The sequence below is a fragment of the Gracilinanus agilis genome, chromosome 3 (assembly GCF_016433145.1).
Source record: "Gracilinanus agilis isolate LMUSP501 chromosome 3, AgileGrace, whole genome shotgun sequence".
NCBI lineage: Eukaryota > Metazoa > Chordata > Mammalia > Didelphimorphia > Didelphidae > Gracilinanus > Gracilinanus agilis.
The window spans coordinates 545128221-545150897 of record NC_058132.1 but is presented as its reverse complement, the minus strand read 5'-3'; positions in this window follow the sequence as shown (position 1 = coordinate 545150897).

Below are 22677 nucleotides of genomic sequence, written 5' to 3'. Positions count from 1 at the left end.
TCATTTGATTTTTGGGCATCTTTCTCCAACTGGGACTTCTGTCTTTTAATTTGTTAATTTCTCTTTGAGCTATTTTCCACTTCTCTAGCCAAATCTCTTCCATCTTTCTAATGATCTCAGATTTGAACTCTTCAAGAGCATGTGACCAATTTTCTTTTTGGGGGGGAAGGTTTGGGTGTGATTACTGCTGTTTGCTCTGTTGTCTGGATTTTTGCTGTGTAAAAATTGTAGAGTGTTAAAGATTTCTTCTTGATCTTTCTCTTTTGATGTTCTTGTGCCTGGCTTGCCATTATTATTATTTCTTTCTCAGTCAGAAGTCTGGGTGTGGCTCTGCCTATACTATGGAGCTGTGGAGCAGGTTTTATCTGGGTAACAGCAACATGCGCCCTCTTAGCTTTATCCTAAGGCCCAGGGTTGGTCTGTACTCTTTAGGCTTCTGAGGTCTCAAGTCTAGTTGTTCTCAGGGTAAAGCCGCCTGGTGGTTCCCTTGCTTGCTCATTTGGCCAAAGCTCCTTTAACAGTTTCAGGGCACTGCTTCATCAGTCATGCACCGCTCTGCACTGGATTACCCCCCAAGGTCCACACCTGCACTCAGGGTCTGTGTTCAAAGTCCACGAGGTCTTTAGCCTCTTGGGGTCTTAAGTCTTGCCGCTCTCAGGAGCAGGCCTAATGATCCCAGGTAGCTGCCAAGAACTTAATGAATGCCCCAAACTTGCTCTAATACTTGTGCGGTGACTTTGGCACTGTAGGTGGTGTTGGGGGGAGGGGGTTGCTCTGCTTGTGTTTTAGTGAGAGCTATTTCACCCCCTTATAGCATGGAAATGCCCTGATCCCATGTACCTTCAATGCTGAACCCTGTTGTGGGGCCCCTTCATTCATCTGGATTTGTTTTTATGTCCTCTTGAGGAGTCTTATCTGTGTGGGTTAGGAGAGATTAAGCAGCTGGTTCTACTCTGCTGCCATTTTAACCCAGAAGTTAGTAGAATATTTTAAATAAACATTAGGTTCTAAAATTAAAGAGCTTGCTCATCATTCCACCCCCTACCAAGTTGTCAAACTTGCACAAAACTTTTGAACTTATACAGAGGCCAGTACTGATATTTTCTTCTATTACAGAGACTTTGCCTTTATTACTCAACTTTAGTCCATGTCTCATTGGTTACAAGCAGCAGACATTAATTCTATACTCATGTGAAGAAAACTGTGTGTTTGAGTGTGTGTGTGTGTGTGTGTGTGTGTGTGTGTGTGCCTTTGTTTCTAAGATACAAAACAAGGAGGGATGGTAAGGGATGTTTCTTGTTGACTTTTGCATTGAGTGTTTTTATAATATAATTCCTAATGTTATGTTTATTGGAAGATACAGGGGTAAATATAGATGATGTTATAAACTAATCTTCAAAATTTCAATAATGTGTTGCCATATCTAATGATTCTCAGATATAATTAAAAACATTGGAATGTACATTAACAGTATCTAATCCTCATGAGCTGCTACAGAGCTGATCCTACAGAACCAAGTAAAAAGTAAGATAATTATACTTGACTTGAATGAACCAAAATTTATGGGTACTGATAGCCTCCAAGTTTATTTTCTACTCTGTCTTTTTCAAGCTGAGAGACTCCCATTGGGTTGTAGCATTTATGGTTAGATTAATAAGTAATTTAATTCTGTATTACTTAGAAGAATGTGTTTCTGTGTTTTGGGGATTGTTATTTACAATTTTTATTCAATTTATTTGAAATCAAAAAAGGAAGGGATCCATGGATAAGTTTTATGAACTAAGTCCATTGTGAGTCTGCACTGCCTTAGAGAAGCTACAGGGAGCTTGATCTGTGAGAATAGATATACAGTGTTGGTAAAAGTCTAAAAGCAGTAGTAACTCAAGTTCTTTGAGATTTTGAATTTTTTATCCAGATATATAAGTAGAAAACTGGAACTTTCTTCCAAGACTAGGTTGAGGAACATAACATAGGAAAGGGAATGTCTTTATTAAGGAATACTCTGAGTGAGTTTCTAATGTTTTTATATGTCTGTTTTTTCATGTGGCAAGTTCTATGATCATGGTAAGGAACAAGTTACTTAAAAAGTTCCTGAGTTTTATTCTACAGTGGGGACTCAATAAAAAATATATAGACAAAAAAATGCCAAAATATGAACTAAAGTATATAGTGAATTAATTATAACTGGTATATGAAGATACTGATGATATTCACACAAATGAAGTCATTCTGAGAAGGAGAGGAGATGCAGGTTTTTTTTCTAAATAAGAAAGTATTGAGGTAAAAGTCAATACACGGATCTTAATCTGTAGCAATCAAAAAATAATGATAATTAAAGTGTAAATGATAATTCATAGAATAAAATTTTATAGATACTTCTTATAATTTTTCTTGGTCACAAGATTGAATGCCTTACAAATAGGTAAAAAAAGGACTTCTAATTTACCTCCAACAATGCAGGATCATTTCTTGTTACTGTTTGAATATATTTTAGTACTTAGTATACGACTTTGATTTTACTTTTTTGTTGTTGTTTTTCTGAGTTATGAGGGTAGAGGAATTATAGGCTTTGATCAGTTTTCCTTTTCCATTTGAGTTTAGATAGGATTTTAAATTCCTAATATTTATGTATTGCCTACTAAAACAGAAGCTCTAGGGGGAAAATATACAACTAATATTGGGAGGAAAAAAAACTTAGCTAAAATTGTCAATAGCATTAATTTAGGAAGTCTTTATGAACAGAACAAAATACCATGGACAAAATGGTTTAATTTATTCAACTAAAAAAGCTTTAATTAAATTGTTGAAAAGTACTGACATTAATTTAGAAAGAAGAAAAATCAGTTCCTGGTCTCAAAGAGTTTAAATTCTACTGGGAAGAAATAGTGCATATATAGAAAAGAAAATAGAAATCTTTTTTTAAGTGTTAAAATGGTGATATAACATTAATAAAAGAAGATTCAGAAAATACAAGAAGTGGATAATCAAGTTCCTTAACATGTTTCTGAATTAGAGAGGAATATGAGAAAAGAAGAAGGTACCTGGACATAAAGGTATTTTCTTTGAATTATTATATACACAGATACTACTTCCCAGTTCTTAGGAAAATCTGACCAAATAAAAAAAATCATATTTTTTGCAGTGACTGGAGGTTCCTACCAAGGACCCTCATAGGAATGAATGAAGAGGATGTCATATGAAATGGCAACAAAATGTGAGAATGATTTAATACAATGTTGATATCAGGGAAAAGAAAGATGCCCAAGCTATTCAGACTATTATGACTACATAGTCATTATTTCTACCTATAGGATTAATTTACCTCAGCCAAAAGAGGAAGGACAATTATAATTTATGAAAAGGGCCTACACTGAAATTAGAATGAGTTTATCTGGAATATGGAACAAATAAAGAAGATAGAAAAAAAATCTAGAGTGGATTGGAGACAGGAGAAGCTAAAATTTCTAAAAGTAGAATGTCATTTCACACATATGCTTGGATAGGCTGATGAATTTGGTCATGCCTAGATGATTGTTTATAAGTTATCAAGGGAGTTGAGAGAGAATTGACTTCTATAATTGGAATGAGATTGGTTTTCTAAAAGATCCATGATCAAAAAACAAACAAACAAAAATTGATGAAAAAAGATAAAGTTTATGTTTGGTATTGTTCTTCACTCTCCCCAATTTGAGTCATAGAGAAACCTTGCAAAGTTCAAGACTCCTAAAAAATATTGAACTTTACATCTTTCCACTGGCAACTTCACATTGTAGACAGATCAGCTGACATCTTTTTTTCTCCCAAAAAAGTCAAGAAGTAGATTAATTCAATTTCACTATCTTTTGAAATAATTTCTTGATTATTTCTTGATTAGATAAAAGAACTTCAGAAAATAGGAGCTGCTAGCTAACACTTTGACATATGTACACTTTAAGAATGAACTCATATTCCCCTGAACTCTATGAAATATTGCCAGACTTTGAGGAATATTTTATATCAAATTTTCTTTTTTGTAAATATCTCTTTCTAAAATTTAATTAAGATAATCTGACTAAATGATTCTAATCTGCACACCCAGGGAAACAATAGCCAACAGCATTGGAAAAAGCTTTCTCTCCTGCCACCCTTCTGATCCCATAAGTATAACCTTAGGATATGAAAGGTGTAATACAGTCAGCCTAACTATGGGAATACAACTCACTTTTTTTTACTTAAAATTGGGAATAAGGATCTTAGAGCTTTCATCAACTTCACTAATAGTAAAGGATTGATAATAATTTAGTTAGTTATCTATCTTGATTATTTGCATCAATGTTTTATGTGATAATATTTCTAAATCATTGGCATTTTATCTTATAAATTATCATAAAGTTCTGGTATTAATAATTAGAAGTAATATGCATAGTTAACACAATATAATATATTTAAGAAAATGAGAATCAGCTATTATACAAAAAAACTGAAGACCGTATTATTAAATAGAGAAATATTACAATTTTGGTATAAATGCTACATAACAAGAAGAAGTTGAAACTGTTTCACACTAACACACATTTGCATATATTTTTGTTTTTGTTTTTCTATTTTAAGATATATTTGTCTTCATATATGGAGTGGACTAATTAGTTTCTTAGGGTCCTCCTAAATATGAGATTCAGTGATTCTGGAATTCTCATTTCCGGAGACATAGTCCCCAGAATATTAATAAAATGTGAATTTGTTTATGGCAGAGATTTTATCATTTTTCTTTTTTTTTATTCAAAGCAGATAGTTTAGTGCTTGGCACATAGAAGAAACTCAACACATTGTCTGTTAATTTATTGACTGAATGATACAAGATCACAGATAGTCTTGACAGTTTTGGGTTAATGATGTTTTAGCTTTATTAGAGTAGAAATCAAGGAAAAGAGGTATATATTTGGAGAAAATTATTTCTTTGGGGGAATTATAATTATGTGTTTTAAAAGTCCTTTCTTTACCTCAAATGTATCAAGGGATTATAAATTTTAAAAGTAGGAAATTTTTGCAGGGATATTTTTGCAAGACTTTTATAAGCTCAGTCTATTCTGTATTTGAAGATACTTTTAAAAACACTTCTTAAATATTTGAGTAATATAAATCTCATTTTAGTATTAAGAGAACTGATATTCTAAAATTAAAATAGTCACTGTTTTTTAAACTCACTTATTTTCTTTTGGATATCTTTGTTATTTTTTTTTCCTTTTTACATTTTAGTGTTGTCTTAGTAAAATTTACATCATTATTTTCAGCTACAAATTTTAGGATAAGAATATCTCTTTTTGAATTGTGATTCAGTTTTTCCCATTTCCATATCTTCTCCTAATTTATAAGTTCTATTATTCATTTTATTTAAAAGCATATTAGACATCACAAGGTCAAGCATAAATATGCCCTGGAGAATTCCACTATAGATTTTTTGTTTACAAAATGATGTCAAATCCATAGATTTTCATCTTTTCTAAAATAACATGAAAATTTTATCAACTATTTTGTTAATTTTTATATTACTATAGTATTATATAGAATATTAGTATAGTAAATTTATTTTGTAAAACTACATTTTTTTCTCAATGTTGCAGTATTCCAATAGCTTTTTTTTTAAAAAAGGAATTGAGTTCAAATGGCCGAACTGTATTTGATTAATCATTGCTGACTCTGTGGAGCTGATTTTTTTCTCCTAATTTTTTCACAAATTATAACTTTATTAATTCTATCAGAACAAGCAATTATTGTTCCTCTAAATATTTAAGTGTTTTAAATCTTCTCTTGAGCACCATATATATAATAGATTCCTTCATCTATTTACTATATAGCATCATATTAATTTCTTTAGCCATCATGATCACTATTCTCACCATGCATTCAGATTTAATAATGCCCTATCTAAAATACATTGACTAGAATCAAACATATCAAAACCAGATGTGGTATGATAAATGTAGGGCATAATCTTCCATATACTGGGCTCTTTATATCTTCCTTAATATCTTCTAAAATTATATCAGTTTTTTTATTGCTATAATATTTTCTATTGATATTTATGATGCAGGCTTCTAAAACTTCCAATTCATTTTTATTGCATTTTAATTATGCCTCTCCTATTTAATCTTGTATTCATGAAGTTGATGTATTTAAGCCAGTTTTAATACTTCATTTTAATAATTATTAAACTTATTTTGAATACATTTACCTGTTGTTTAACCTGACAAATGACCCAACTCTGTTCAAATTAGGTATTAGCAACAATAATAATATTTTTCAATTGCCAAATAAATATTAAAAACATTTAAAATCACACCTACTGAGTAGGAAGAGTATGGAAGATATTCTCTAATATTATGGGAGGGACTACTTGATTCAACTATTTTCCTTGGTGCCTTTGAGAGTCTAGTAGTATTAGAATTATTAATTAATATTAATTTGTTTTCAGATAGCAATTGTTAAAATGCATCTATTATTTCTTGCACTGTATTTTAGTACAGAATATTTTTCCTGATTATTGAGTTGACTGCTTTGCATAGAAAGTTTAGCTATTTGACAGGTAAATTTCAATTAATTTAACAATATAGATTACATATAGTCTAAAATTTGTGGTGAAATAGATTGAGAAGGATAGTTGTAAGAAATATTAAAAATGTAAAAATCTGTCATAAAACTATTTACTTATTTAATACTTTTATAAGCTATGTGTGATTGAACTGAACAACTTTTAAGCATTAAAATGTTTATTAGTTCTCAGGAAAAATTCAACGTTTGAACTAATAGAATCTTAATGTCATAAAACTTTAAGAGGAACAAAGTAGACCACAGCATAACAACATCAAACCCAGGAATGAGAATCAGATTTTCAACTCTTTTGTTGTTGTTATTCATATTTTTCCAGTTATACTAAAAATGGCAACACTTGCCTTCTACTAATCCATAGATGTATTTTGAGAATAATTAAGTAACTATTAAGGATGCTTATTTTCTTAAGAATAATAGTACTATATGAAAGATAAAGTAAAGTGAAGAAACATCAATGTATCTAGCCTTCATTTGATTGCTATGAGTGATTCTAATGATCAGAATATAAAGGTTAATGATAATATTTTTAGGACAAGCAAGACCTTCCAGAATAGGGCATGTATATCTTCACAGGTGTAAATTGTTCATACTCAAGGCATTATACAATATATAAAATGTATATGCCAAAAATACATTTAATGTGGTGGAGAAAATAAATATAAATGCCTACTTTTTCTTAATTCTAATTTTTTAATAGCAGAACAAAGAATTCTCTAAATATTTGAAAAATAGCTATTATTATATTGCTCCATATTTTTACAAATATTTATTGTGTCGCGTATTATCCTTTCATATCTCAAAGCATCTAAAGGAATTTTCCAAACTGTGAGGCACTTCCTCTAGCATCTTCTCCTTATGCTTCTTCCCAATAATATTAAGGCAGAGTATGTGTGGGAGAATAGTATGGCAATGGTTAATGTGATGGATATTTCATGTCACATTCAACTTCTAAATAAATGCATTATTTTTACTTTTCCTTTGAAAAATAAAGGAAAACATCTCTAACTACTTGCAGTGGAAGAACAGTGCTATATTTCACAAAGGGAGTTGGCTATCACTGGGCGAGAGGTAGTGAATCTGCTTAGCAAGCAGGGTCTGAGTTGATGACTTTTGCATATATCTTCTGTACCTATATTAGCCCTAGGTACATGTCTCTTCCTACTCTAGTTACAAGAAGAAAAAATTGGGAACTTCTAGAAGGAGTGGAGAGGGGCTTATTGTCCTATATCTCATCCAATTAAAAAATTATTTGTATATATTTGTTTTTGTTTTATCTCCTCCTTTAGACAGAAAGAGCATTTTACCCTTTTTTGTATTCCAAGTGTTTAGCACTTTCTGACATGTTTTAGTTACTTAAATATTTATTGACTAACTATATTTTCATTCATTCATCAACATTATTATTTGTCTAGGCTTGGACAAATAATTTAGTGGATAATTGGCTCATAGTCAGGAAGACCTGATTTGAAGTTCTAAACTTGTCACTTCACCCTTCATATGTATGCCAGTCACCTCTCCAAGACTATAATTTGGAAATAAACAATTAATAAGCAAGTTTCACAAAAAAAGTTGTTATTCTATATTGGTAGAGAGAGTTTCTTCCCCAGGAATAAATTGCCTACGTAAATGATATCTTCTTGAAGATCAGTAGATATAGGGATTCTCTGTATGGAAATTGTATTATTTATGAAAATTAATTAGGAATTTTTATCCTAATATTTAATAACACTTTACATTTTATGTAACTAGAATTTGTCCAGTTTTGAGGTAATTTCTTTTCTTATTTGGTCTGTAAAAAAAAATAAAGAAAAATTCATTGTCAGCTTGTTCATTGAGCAAATTATTTAAAGTAAGAAAATTAATTTACTCATGTTACTAGACTGGGTTGCACATTATTTAAAGAGGTAATAGATAATTCATAAAAATAAACAAAAAACCTGTCTACAAGAGAAATATATTTACTTAGAAAATCTCTTGTTATATGGTTGGATAAAATGATTATTCTAGGTATTTGCTAATCATGGTAAAATGAATATGATTTGCACTTATTAGTTTAAGCAAAAGTTTCAAAAACAATTTTTTTTTAAATTTTAAACCCTTAACTTCTGTGTATTGACTTATAGGTGGAAGATGGGTAAGGGTAGAGTTTCAAAAATTTTTAATGAAATATCCTGCTAAAATGGGTATAGACAAATTTCCTGAATGTGAAGCAAAAGGCCTATAATAAGTTAATAAGCCTACAAAAAGAATATCTGGGGAACAAGTATGGAGTTGTAAACTTGATATCCCTGGTCTTAGAAGACTCCAAATCAATATCTTCCAGATGGTAAGAAGGGACTTTAAAAAATGAAAAAGGAAACCAAAGGAAGAAATATGGGTTCAGATATGTCCTTAAAAGCTGTTGGACATAAGAGAAAGTAAAATAGGTCTAGTAAAAGCTTGGAGTCTGAGAAAAACAAAGGAAATATGTTATCAAGAGATTTAGCAACACGTTCAAAGGTATGAAGCATACCTAAGACTTCAAGCTATTTTATAATTCTTGTTATTATATCAGTTTAAGAACTTGACAAATATAAAATGTAAAATTTTATTTTTCAAAGCAGTTATTACTTTCCTATAAATACATATTTAAATCTTTACCATATCATTTTCACTTATTAATGAATTAAAAAATCTAAATTAATTTATTTTAATTAAAATGTAACATTCATAATTTTGCCTTGTCTCATCTGTTACCAGAGTCAATAATTATCTAATGTGGACTCATTAGGATATTCATAGTAACAAATAATAATTGTTTACATTAAGTACTTTAAAAATTCTCCAGGTAATAAATGAAGTTTACAATCTCTGGGTCTCTGTCTCTATTTTTGGAGGGTGAAGTTGTATCAGATTTCATCATTTTTGCCGCAAAGTATGTGTGGCACAGTGGAAAGGATTGTGGGTTCAAATCCCCCATCTAATTCTTACTTTTGTGACATTTGGCAAATCACTAAACTCTATAGTACTTGTTTTCTAGGTAGATAGCCTTGGACAAATCACTTTCAATCTTTGGATTTTTTATCTTTGGGCATTGCCAAGAAAAGGTTGTTGTTGTTTTTTTGGACTAAACTTTGAAAAAATATGATTTTAAAAACTTTCATTTAAAAGAATTGTTAGTGTGTAGATGTGGTAAATGATTAATTTCTTTCTACATTGAGGACAGAAAGAAAGGAAATGGACCTACCATATATAAGAGATTTAGTTGAAAGATATAGTGGCCTTCCTTGACCTCACAGGCTATTAAACTGGAAGCAGTTAAAAAAGTGTTGGAAAAGGATGTTGTTTCTTTGTCTAAAAATGAGGAAAGTAGTCAATGAATTTTCAAAGCCCTTTCTAGCTATTTATCTATGATCATTACTAATATTTGAACCTAATATATCTTAAAATTTCAAGCTATTTCTTCAAATGATTGCTCTGTAATTCGTTCAAACCTGGTATTTACATGTTCTAAGCATAATGTGTTCTCTGATATACTGCTGATGAAGCATAGGAATATTTTCCATTACATAGGTAACAACATTTTACAGTGCCAAAAATGTGAACAGCAATCAACTATTTAAAAGGATAAAATTTTTCATAAGAAAAACATTCTTATATAGGTTATCCCAAAGGACAAGTTGGTTCAGCCTCATTTTTTCCATCTAGTCATAGAAACCAAGACTAGATCACGAGTTTGTGAGCTGTGAAACACTTGTTTTGAATACCTTTGCATCTCCATGCAAATTGTTGCCTGAATAACAGCTTCATTGTTTAGTACTCACTATGGTTTGGGGGATCTGGGTGCCTCTGTGCTCCCAAATAATCTGTGAAAGAGCCTTCCATTGTACACAAGGCAACTTGTCTGCTATGTTGAGATGAGATAATAGTTCCTTGAAATATGCCTTTTATTCTACACTGTGCTGTTTATTTGCTTATTTTCAGAGGTCAGTTACTTCTCAAAGTATATTGGATTGTCAAAAATATTGTCATCTTTTACTATTGCAATTATTTAAATAAATTGCTCGTAGAGCAGAACAATAGCATAAAAATAGATTTGCAAATAAACAAAAATATTTAAGTACCCAAAACTTTTATAACCTTCTTATCCCCAGATATTCACAAATAGTAAAATGAATGCAATCAATATTGTTTTACTCTAATCATCCAAAATAAATCTTTTGGGGGAAATTTAAAAATCACTTAAAATTAATTCAGACATTCATACAGAATGTTTTAATTTGCTCAGATCAGAAAGAGAAAAAAATTTATGATGAAAAAAATGTTCATGTAAAGAAAGTGTTAGTGTATTGAGATAGTGAATAAGTATTCTTTGTCTATATTGACAATACAAGGAAAGGAAAGGAGCTTAATTTACTATATATAAGGGATTTAGTTTAGAGATAGTGCTATCCTGCTAGACCTCATGACCTGTTAAACTGGAAGCACTTAACAGACTGGAGGGGGAAGGGAGGTATATTTGAATATCCTCCTTTTGAAGATCTTTTAAAATAAGATAGTATCTCAACTGTGTGACATATCAGAAATTTGTTTCTTCCTGAGGGCAGAGACATGAACTAAAGTCAATTTCTTTCCTACTCTTTGACTAACATTATATAGACTGAAAAAAAAAGTTTTAAATCTTTCTTACAATCTACAAAGAGGGATAGAAATCTACTAATATACTAGGCTTCACTAGCCTTTCATGTACTTCCTAATATTACTGGAATACACAGGAAGAAACAAAAATAAAGAAGCACATAGTTCTTTTACATAAAGCTTTTCCAGACAACACTCTCTCTCCCTCACCATTACCTCCTTATTAATACTGTCCTGAATCATCAAATAATTTTTGTATAGAGTTATATAAATACATTCTGTAGCCCCTCCAGTGGAATAAAATAAATTCCATCAAATTCAGGGACTGTTTTTTATTTTACTATTTGTTTGTTTAAATTTCAGTTTTTTTATTTTCAGTGCAAGTACCTGGAATGCAATAGACACTTAAATGACAATTTATTGATTAACAGAGAAGCCAGCAAATATTTAAAATGTAAAATTTAGAATATTTATCCTGTATCACAAGGTTTCCAAATACAAACATATAGTTTACATATAGAATACACAGAAACATATATGTAAATATATCCATATTATAACTTTTGTAGAATACTGTTGAGATCTGGGAGTAACTAGAAGACTGAACAAAAACACTGAAGAAGGTAAGAAATGAAATTAGAATTTTGAATTAAATCTCATAATGAGAATATGTGCCTTAGATCAGAACCTAGATGAAAATGCCTCCAAAGAAGAGAAAGACAGAAAGAACTTAAGAAGAAATTTATCTTCTTAAGAGCAAAATCTTTTAAACTTTTGTCTTTGTTTGCTTGGAACCTAATGCACTACCTGGCATATAGACGCTATTTAACAAATGTTTACTGAATTTAATTAAATAGGTGATTCTAAATGTATTTGTGTTAAAATGTTACTCCCATATAGAATTAATATTTTATTACATGTTTTTATGACAATTTCATTCAAAATATAATAATAATAAAATTTACTTAGTGAGAAGAAATCATTTATTCACCATAAGAAAATTTGCATTTTGAAGCAGTATTGAAAGAAAAGTTCATCTAAATCCTTAAAATATCTTCTTTTACTTACACAAGATAATATTTGCAGGATTGAGAATATTTACAGTTCCTCATGTGTTTCTGTAAATGTTAGAGTTTTTTAATTTTATTTTTGTTTTGCTATGATAGGAAAAAAAACAAGCACATTATTAGTCATGAACTGGTCCTAAAGCTATCATAATTATATGCTCTATCCAGGTACATACCACATTCATATTGGATCTGAATTCAGATCCAGCAAGATGTAGCTGGAAGGGAAGAGATAAAAAGTTTTAAAAAGACAGCGGTATTTTTTTTGTCTTTTCCTCTAACCATATGTTCTTTTTGTTCTGTAAGAATTTATTTTTCATATATTGTATTAATTTCTATAAATTAGGGGAAATTACCGTGTATTCTTAAGTCTAGGATCTGGATCAAAGTTTCTGTTTGATGCTTTTTGCATCTCCTTTATCCTTGAGAATCCCAAAGAATGTCTTCTTTGTGAGATTCTTATTGCAGAGAGGGATTCAAGCTGCAGAGAGGGGTTCAGGCTTCAGCTCAGAATTCCAGAAGGCCCCCCAATAACTCTGAGAGAGGGGGCAGTTAAAGGCATTTGGAGCCCTGGGATTAGAGTAGGCAGGTCACTCTGCTTGCTGAGTCCTGGTCCTAGGTTGCTCTTGGGGGGTTTGAGGCTTGAATCTAAGCAAAAGTCATTTTAGCTCCTAACTGCCAACATGCTTTACCTTGGTTTGACTGTCAGCTTCATCACAATCTACTTCTGTTTAGTTATTAGATATAAAAGAATCTTATTTATAGGCTTAGAGAATAGATCAGCTATTCAAGTTACCTTACCCCCTTTGTGGGGAGGGGCTGTTTTGACATAGCTGTTTAGGGAATTTCCTGACCTTATCTATCCTTATCCATCTCCCTTCCTTCCCATTCCTACCTATTATTAAACCTGTTATCAACTGGGAACCATGCCTTGATATATATTTTGGGGATATACTCACAACCTCCTCAAATTGGGTTCCTCCTACTTTGTTGCCCTGGTATAAATAATGGGTTAATTAAATACAGAGAAAAAAGTATAGCACACTGTCAAAATATTAATTAGTTGAATTCTCTTTTCTTTCCAGATAGCACAATGTTAGCAAAAGATCTTGCAAATTCCCTTCCCCAGTGGCTTGGACTATTGTCCAAATCCCACCTTATCATGAAACACTTTACTTGACATTATAGAAAATACGTCATACTAAAAAGACCCCTTCAGAAAGGTTTGGTTCACATGAAAAGGAAATACATTTTGCATCTGTTATAAAGCCAATACCTGTTCCATAAAACTTGCATTTTCTCCTTCATTTCTAGTGATAGCAGAGAGCAAAGCTATAGTATATTATACCAATGGTACGTTTTATCCCTTGTATTCCAGGTACAAGAGTCATCCACTTTCTAAGTACACTGCTTAGAAAAATCTTTGGATAACAAAGTTGCTTCCCATTATAGGTACATATCAAAAATTAGTCAATATTGAGATGGATTACAGCAATCACAAGTCAGTGAATATTTAACAAGAAGTCGATTTTGCACTAAGACAGCAAAATTATATAGCAAGGGCACATTGGAATGTACTTTATCTAATTGGGAATACAATCTTCCATATCTTGAAATGCATCTGATCAGTTTGTCATCAGGATATAATGAGGAGTGTGTCCTTAAACATCCACAAAGTCTGAGATACTGAGACTACAAAAAGTTAGGACCTTTGATGCCCCCAGATCAGAGAACTTCTGGAAATTGTCCGGAGCCAATCAGGTTGTACAAGAAAAGGAAGCTATTTTTCAATAATCTCAGGAAACTACCAGTCCTACAATATCCTCAAATTCTCAAACTTAGTGTTTATATTTAAGCAACCTCCAAATAATTCACCATTCTCTATATAGAGAAATGGATTTTGTAATCACATTGTCAATGAATTCTATATCTTTGTATAGAATTTGGTTTCTAGGACCATAAAATTTGCAATAGCTATAATGCTAAGTCCAAGGCTGACATTCATAATAAACTTTCCTGTCTAGAAAATTGGATGCATAGTTATATTACCTAGAAAATTTCCCAAAAATGAAAATCCAGGAATTGAAGGACAGTATTATATGAGAATGGGTCAAATGAGCTAGTTTGTCTGACTCAACATTATGTCCCTCCAAATCACTATCAATGAATGACTACTGGGGAAAGTGATAGAGAATGCATCTAAATACTAGTAATATCTTCCATCTAGAGGTCCCAGATGGAATAGAAAAGAAAAACAACAAATATAATGATATAAACAAGTCTATACTAAAGAAAGAATAATTCTAAAACAGCTACAACTAGATTCCCAACCTTCATAAAAGATAACGGAATGGCCACAGGAGACTTCAGAGAATTAGAGGACTAAATGAAGATATTAAAGGAAGATGTAAGGAAAAAGAATAGAATTTTGAATAATAAATCTTTCAAAGAGAACATTTGCCTTTGGACAAAAGGAGCAAGACAAATTCCAAGAAGGCCAGATAGAAAGAAAATCTCATTTAGATAAACATACACAGAAGCATACATGTATATGTACATATATATACATGCATACACAAAACCTTGGAAACTTGTAGGAAAGAAGCATAGAATTAAAATAAAATAACATTGAGGCACATTGATTTGGGAAATGGCTACAAAGAGTGTTCTGCAAGAATCCAATAGTATAATATTGTCAATCAGTAAATAAATATTTATTAAGCATCTACTTTGTACCAAACACTATAATAAATAGTGACGATACAAAGAAATAATCACTGCGCTTGAAGAGAACAGAGCCTTGCAGAAGAACCAGCATGCAAACAACTATATAAAAATAAGTTACATACTTTTAAATTAGAAAAAAAATAACTGAGAAGTTATTTCAATTAGGAAGGATCGGGAGAGATTTCCTAGAGAAGGTAGAAATTTATTTGGCTCTTGAAGGAAACTGTGGAAGGAACAAGGAGGCAGATTATTCAAAACAGATGAGGCATGGGAGATAGCCAAGTGGAGTGTTATCAGTTGGGAGACTGTTTTGTTCAAGGAAGTCAGGGTCACTAGAATTCAGAGTATGTGTGGGGAAAAGTTGGAGGTGGGTTTGTCAGAGTTGACATGATATTAGGAAGACTGTATACTTAATTAACTACATTAATATAATGTAACAGTCACACGAATATATAGATATATGCAGAAAATTTTGAAAAAGAATATATCCTTGCATATTTTTAATTTAAATTTATTTATTCATTTAGAAAATTTTTACATGGTTACATGACTCGTAATTTTTCCCCACTCCTCTTCCCTTCCCTTTCCCAGAGCTGACAAGTAATTCCACTGGGTGATATATTTACTATTGTTCAAAACCTATTTCCATGTTATCCATAATTGCAACAGAGTGATCTTTTAACACCAAAATCCTAATCCTATCCCCATCTATTCAAGTGACTGATCATATCTTTTTCATCTGCCTTTCTTTTTCTGAATATGGATAGCATTCTTTCTCATAAGTCACTAAGGAGTGTCCTGGATCATTGCATTACTACTAATAGAAAAGTCTGTTACATTTGATTGTGCCCACAACTTTTCAGTTACTGTGTACAATGTTCTCCTGGTTCTGCTCATTTCTCTCTGCATCAATTCCTGAAGGTCTTTCCTGTTCACATAGAAATTCCCTGGTTCATTATTCCTTTCAGCACAATAGTACTCTATCACCATCACCTACCACAATTTGTTCAGTCATTCCCCAATCAAGGGAGAGCCCCTCGAACCCAGGAACTATGTGAACACAATTATAAAACACTTTTCACACATAAAATCAGATTTAAACAAATGGAAAAACACTAATTGCCCTTGTGTAGGCTCAGCCAATATATTAAAAATGACTTTTCAAACTAACTAATTTACCACTTCACTACTATATCATTTAAACATATTTCAAACAATGTTTCAAAGAGCTGGAAAAACAGCATTTCAAAGAAATAGAAAAATCATTTGGAAGAATAAAATATAAAGAAAATCAAAAGAACTAATAAAAAAATGAAAACAAGGTTGTCTAGACCTGTCAGACATAAACCTATATATTTAAGAAGGTAATCATCAAACCAATCTGGTACTATTTAAGAAATAGAGTAGTGGATAAATGTAATAAATTAGATATTCATACCGAAGCAATAAATTATCATAGAAACTAAATGCTCAATAAATGCAAAAATCCAAGTTTTGTTGTGAAGTACTCACTATTTGACCAAAGCTGCTGAGAAAAATGGAAAACAGTAAGGCAAAAACTAGGAATAGAACAACATCTCACAACATATGCCAGGAAAAAGTAAAAATGAATACATGAGTTAGACATAACTTTGTGAATATTATACAAATTAGATGAGCACACAAAAATCTACCTGTCAGTTTGTTGGATAAAGATGAATTTATGACCCAAAAAGACATGGAGAACATTACAAGTTGTAAAAATGAATTTTTTTTATTTATTTTAATTTGCAAAAATAAAACCAATGCAACCAAGATTAGATGGGAAACAACAAACTGGTAAGGAATTGCAAAATGTCTCTCTGACAAAGTTCTCATTTCTCAATAAAGAACTGAGTCAAATTTGTAAGAATACAAGACATTTCCCAATTGATAAATGATCAAAGAATAGTAAAAAAAAACAGGTCTCATAAGAAGTATTAATTCTATCTCTAATCCTATATTTAAAAAGTTTAAAATAACTATTGTTCAAACAAATGCAAATTAAAACAACTCTGAGGTAGAAGATCAGCCAATACGACAAAAAAGAAAAATGTCAATGTTGTGGGAATTTGGGGAAATTGGGACACTGATATAATGTCGCTGAAGTTGTGAATTGATACCATCATTCTGTGGAGTAATTTGGAGGCATGCCCAAAGGGATAGCCCACCTATACTAGCCCTTTATCCTGAAGAGATCAAAAGTGGAAAGAAAGGACCTACTTTACAAAAATATTTTAATGAGTCTTTATGTGGTTGTAAAAACTTGGAAACTAAGGACTTGTTCATCAATTGGGGAATGACTGAACAAATTGTGGTATACAAAGGTAATGGAATACTATTATCCTATAAGATATGATAAGCTAGATGACCTCATAAAAGCATAAAAATACTTCTATGAAGTGATGTATAGTAAAATGAGCAGAACACTTCAACCATTAACAATAATATATGATAATTTACTGTGAATGACAGCTTTTATCAATAATACAAACATCCAGGGGGAGCTGGGTGGCTCAGTGGATTGAGAGTCAGGTCCAGAGATGAGAGGTCCTGGGTTCAAATCTGCCCTCTGATACTTCCTAGATCTGTGACCTTGGGCAAGTCACTTAACCCCCATTGCCTAGCCTCATGATGGGCAAACTTTTTAAAGAGGGGGCCAAAGGAAAGGAAATGCTAACCTTACGTCTGTTTCTAATGCAACTCTTTCAAAGTTCCATTGTATTGTATCCTACTTATTGTATTTGTCACATTAGGAATAATGTCCCCCTTCAGGATAGAAAATTTCAGGGGTCCACATCTGGCCCATGGGCCACAATGGCCTAGCCCTTACCACTCTTCTGCCTTAGAACCAAAACCCAATATTGATTCTAAGATGGAAGGTAAGGTTTTAAAAAAACACAATACAAAGATCCAAGCTATCCCCAAGAGTCTCAATATGAAAAAGGCTATCAACCACCATAAAAGGAAATGATGGTCTGTGAAGGAAGATTGAAGCGTACAATTTTTCATTTTATTTCCTTTGTGAGTTTATTCTTGAATGTGTGATGTGTCTTCTTTCACAACACACCTAATATTGAGAGTAATATTACATCATATTATAAGTATAAAATTTATCTTAGTTATGCCACTTCAGAGAGGAAGAAAGGATAGAAGAAAATAATTTTAATTTTAATTTTAATTATTTCTACTTTCAATCACAAAACAAATTTTAAAAAAGAAAATTCAAAGAAAAATAAAATATTCCATCAAAAAAAAAGAGATAGACTAGATGAAAGTAGATAGTGTTAAAAGGATGAATGAAAAGCAGACAATCAGAATACTCCATTGACTATGTCATTAAAAAGATAAGGAGACCTCTAGGCAAAATTATGTGAGAAAATATGCATTAGTCACACAGAATAGACAAGCCTGGAGTTTCCATCATCTTCTTAGCTAGAAGTAACTTCAAATTCACAAATGTAATATAGTATTGTAAGATTAAAAGTAATATATAATAATTCCAAAAACTATATTTTATAATATTTATTAATATTCCCTTGAAGTAGAAAAATAAAAGAACAAAGTACAAAACTTAAGTATGACCACATGTGAAAAATTCTCCTACCTGGCACTCACCCTACCTCACAGTCATGATCAGGAGGAAAAGAGAGAGAGAGGGCAGGGCTAGACAAAACTTATATCTTTTTCTATGTTAGCTTGTAATAAGAAAAGGAACATAGGATGCTGGCATTTAGAGTCCTGGGGAACAAAATGTAATTATACGATATTGAGTATTTAATGTGGCTATCACTATGATTAAAAATAAAGATAAAAATAATAGCAGTTTATCTCGATTGCCTTAGTTTTACAACATACTTAACTTACAAGACAAAGAAACCATTTAAACAAATGAATAATGCCAAAATTATGTTAGGCACTTCTTCATGAGATAAAAAGAAAAAAAATGTTCCTTTTCACATAAAAACTAGTAGACAAAATTTTCTTTTCTACCATATTCTAAAAAAATCAGACATATGTATTAGTGTAGCAATGACTTTTGTATTCAGAAAATCAAAAAAAAAACTAAAAAAATCCAGCAATATTCTTGAAGAACTGGAAAAGACTAAACATAGTGTCTGTTAAATAGAGACAGAAGAATTAGCTTCCTTTGATTATTATATGTCATAGTCAAAATGAATTACTCTTCCATACCTATCAAAATGATAGATTTATATGGTATTATTTCATACTTAAGACCTTTGAGAGTAAGACATCAAGACAAAAACATTAATTCACTGAATAGCACAGAAGACAATGTAACATAATATATAATAACTTGAATTTATCAATATTAATATGATTGACTTTCAATGAATGCCCTTCCTTCATGTGGTTTAATAAACCTATGAATATATAATGAAAAAGTCACTATAGCAAACTGTACTCTCTTTCACAAAGTAGATCAATCATTATAGTCATCTTTTAATCTCATGAGGAATAAAGTTATTACTTTGTATTTTTAATTATTTATTTATTAAATAAATGACCTTAAATTCACATAATCCCAAAATAATGATTGCAATTAAATGAATGATTTTTTCACTCATTTAGAAATATATTATGTGAATGCCCCAATAAAAAAAGCCAAAAAGAAAGACATATTTCCTTAATAAAAACAATAAAAGATTACCCATCCATTTCTCATTTATGGCAATTAAACAAAATAAACCATTGTTGTACTACTATTTAATTTATTAGAAAATTTAATTTATTAGTGAATTATTTTTATATTAGAGAAATAATTGATTTTTTTTTATTTTATGAACATTTAAAATGATATTTATAACAATTATGTATCATTATAATGAATTTTGTCACAAAAATCTTTGGAAACAACTTTATATTTTTGTTTGAATGAAGTTGAATGCATTTTAACTCTGTTTTATAAACTAAGACTAGTTATTGAGCCTACATAATCATTTATTTCATAATTTTGGTGTTCCTCTTCTCCACAGGTACCAAAAAAGAAAAGAGGGATGTTTACATTCCCCAGTCTGAGTCTGTTTCTCTTCCTATTTTGTCACTTTAGTCTCATCTAGATCTTATTCAGCCAGCTGGTGCAATAGATAGAGTTCAGGTCCTAAAGACAGGAAAACTCATTTTTTCTGAGTTGCTAACTGTGTGACCCCAGGCAAGTTATGTAACCCTCTTTGCCTCAGTTTCCTTATCTCTAAAAAGAGCTGGAGAAGGAAATGGGAAAACACCAGTATTTTTGCCAAATAAACCTAAAATTTGTAATTAAAAGCCCAACACTATGGAAAACCATTGAACAATACATTCTATTCTCCCTAATTTGGATGTCTCAAATCTTGCTCATCATTTTAGCTTTCGACCATTTTCTGGTATCTCATTTCATTTTAGCATAATTTTAATTATTCTTACCTTTAACCTTACATAATTCCTAGAATAATTATAAAATCCTTCATAGCACTGAATTAATTTTGGCTAGCCTTACCTTTCACTCTTCCATTTTACAAAAATATTATTTTCCTGCCATACTTTCAATAAGTTTTAGGGAATGGATTTTCATATTTATTTGAGCCTCTATTTCCTTCATATGATAGTGTTTTAAATGAAAAAAAATAAATATATAAGATTACAAAGGAAATAAATTATATTGAAATGTAGTTTTCAAAATATTAAAGAAACAAGGTCATGGATCCCAGGTTGAGAACTGTTTTTAAGGTATCATCTATGCCTTTTTACTATCAGTTATCATAAGTCTTTTGAATCCAATACTTTACAGTATTTAGCAAGCAGTCATCTCATATACTGAGAAAGTTAGGTTTTTAGGCACTTTACCCTCCTGAAACATGTTTGGAAAAGTGTGGAAGTTTTTTGTTCGTTTATTTGTTTCCTTTCTGGCATTACAATAACTAGCCTCACTGAGAAGATATCAGCATCATATGGGATCAGTTCTCTACTGTTCAAATAACTTGAGATAAGTCGGTTCTTCCATTTATAATCTGGGATCATGGCATATTATTAATACATTTACTAATTTTTGTCACTGAACTCTAGGGAAGGTGTCCTGAAGCACAGCACAAAAGCAGCTGTAGCCTCATTCTCCAACTCTGAGGAGGAATACCCTGACCTCTGTTAGCACTAAAACCCCAAGGCTAAGGTGCGGACCCCAAAGCTCTATGAAAATCTCCAGGATAAAAATCACATCCAGTGCTTTCACCATAGTTTGTGTTATCCAGATGGTGTGGACAGCCTTCGTTCTTAATGAATGGGCTACATAGCTGGAGATGAAGAAAGCTTTGATGCATTCAAGAAGTTCTGGTTTGGTTTGGTTTGGTTTTTTTAATCCTATCATTGAGGACCATAAGGGAGACTCCTTCAGCTGAGCATCAGTCTGATCTTACTGCTGAAAACCTGCAAGGTGCTGAGGATTTAGACTCTATCAATATGTGAGTTGTTATGTTCATATTGGCCAGAGCATCCAAGGATTCTGCTTGCCCCAGAATTGTAGCTAGAAAGAGCACAGAACCACAGAGAAGCTCCCTTTGGGAACTCTGGCTAGCCTGGAGAGTGGGATGAACTGAAAATACTTTGCTTCGAAGAACCGGAGCAAAAGAAGCTGAGTGATGACCACTTCCTCTTCAATAACCTTGTCTCCCTGCTCCTCTTGGCATATGGTTCGGTTTGAGACTGGCTCAATGGCAGGGTCATTTAGGGCAGTGACAAGACCTTTCTGTTGTGTATCACTGAGGATGATCACCTGAAGGTCATTTACATGTAGAAGGGGGTTCAGATAGAGATATGCACACATTTCTGCAAGAGGCCCACTCAGACTGAAACCCTTTTAAGACCAAACATTACAAGCTTAGTTGGAACCCCAACCTGAACTATATGCTGTCCTGACATTTCTCTCCAACTAAGGCATATACCTACATGCAGATATCCACAATGAACTTCCCCAACTGGGCTATTAGGAATGGTTTGGTGAGGTGTTGAAGAAGCTAAGGCTACAGAAATGGGAGATAGGGAGTATGGACAGAGCAACTGTGGGTGGTATCTTTGACATCTCCAATGGTGATCAACCAGACTTCTCAGTTGAACAGATGGTGGTGGATGGTATTAAATTGTTTATTGAGATGGAGAAGGAGTTCGAAACAGGGTCAGTTTAGCAATGAATTTATGTCAACCTGGAAATGAACAGCCTGCCTCCTGAATTCTGTGATTCCTAATATATTGGACAAATAAATAATCATCATCCTTCCTACCTGTGGTGCCCTGGGGGCTCTGAACAAACCCCACCTAATCATGCTGTAGATAAGTCTTCCTTTCATCCTTCAGTGTTAGAGTTTATTTTTAATGGCTGAGGTGTTGCTGAATGCTGAAATAACAAACTATTGTTTTGGTCTGACCAGGTCTCTGGATAATTAGAAACAAACAAACAGAAAAGAGTAGGGTAGAAAAAGAATCCTTGCAGCCACAATCCTCAATTCTAAAGGGAAATTAGTTGGTCACAGTTCAGCAGATATTCAGAACATGGCTCAGACAGTTTTAGTGTTTTTGCATATATGTGTGTCTCCATGCATTAAAAACTTTAATATGCCCAATAGCATGCTCATGTTTCCATAGGAAAAATGTTAACCAATGCTTTCCCATT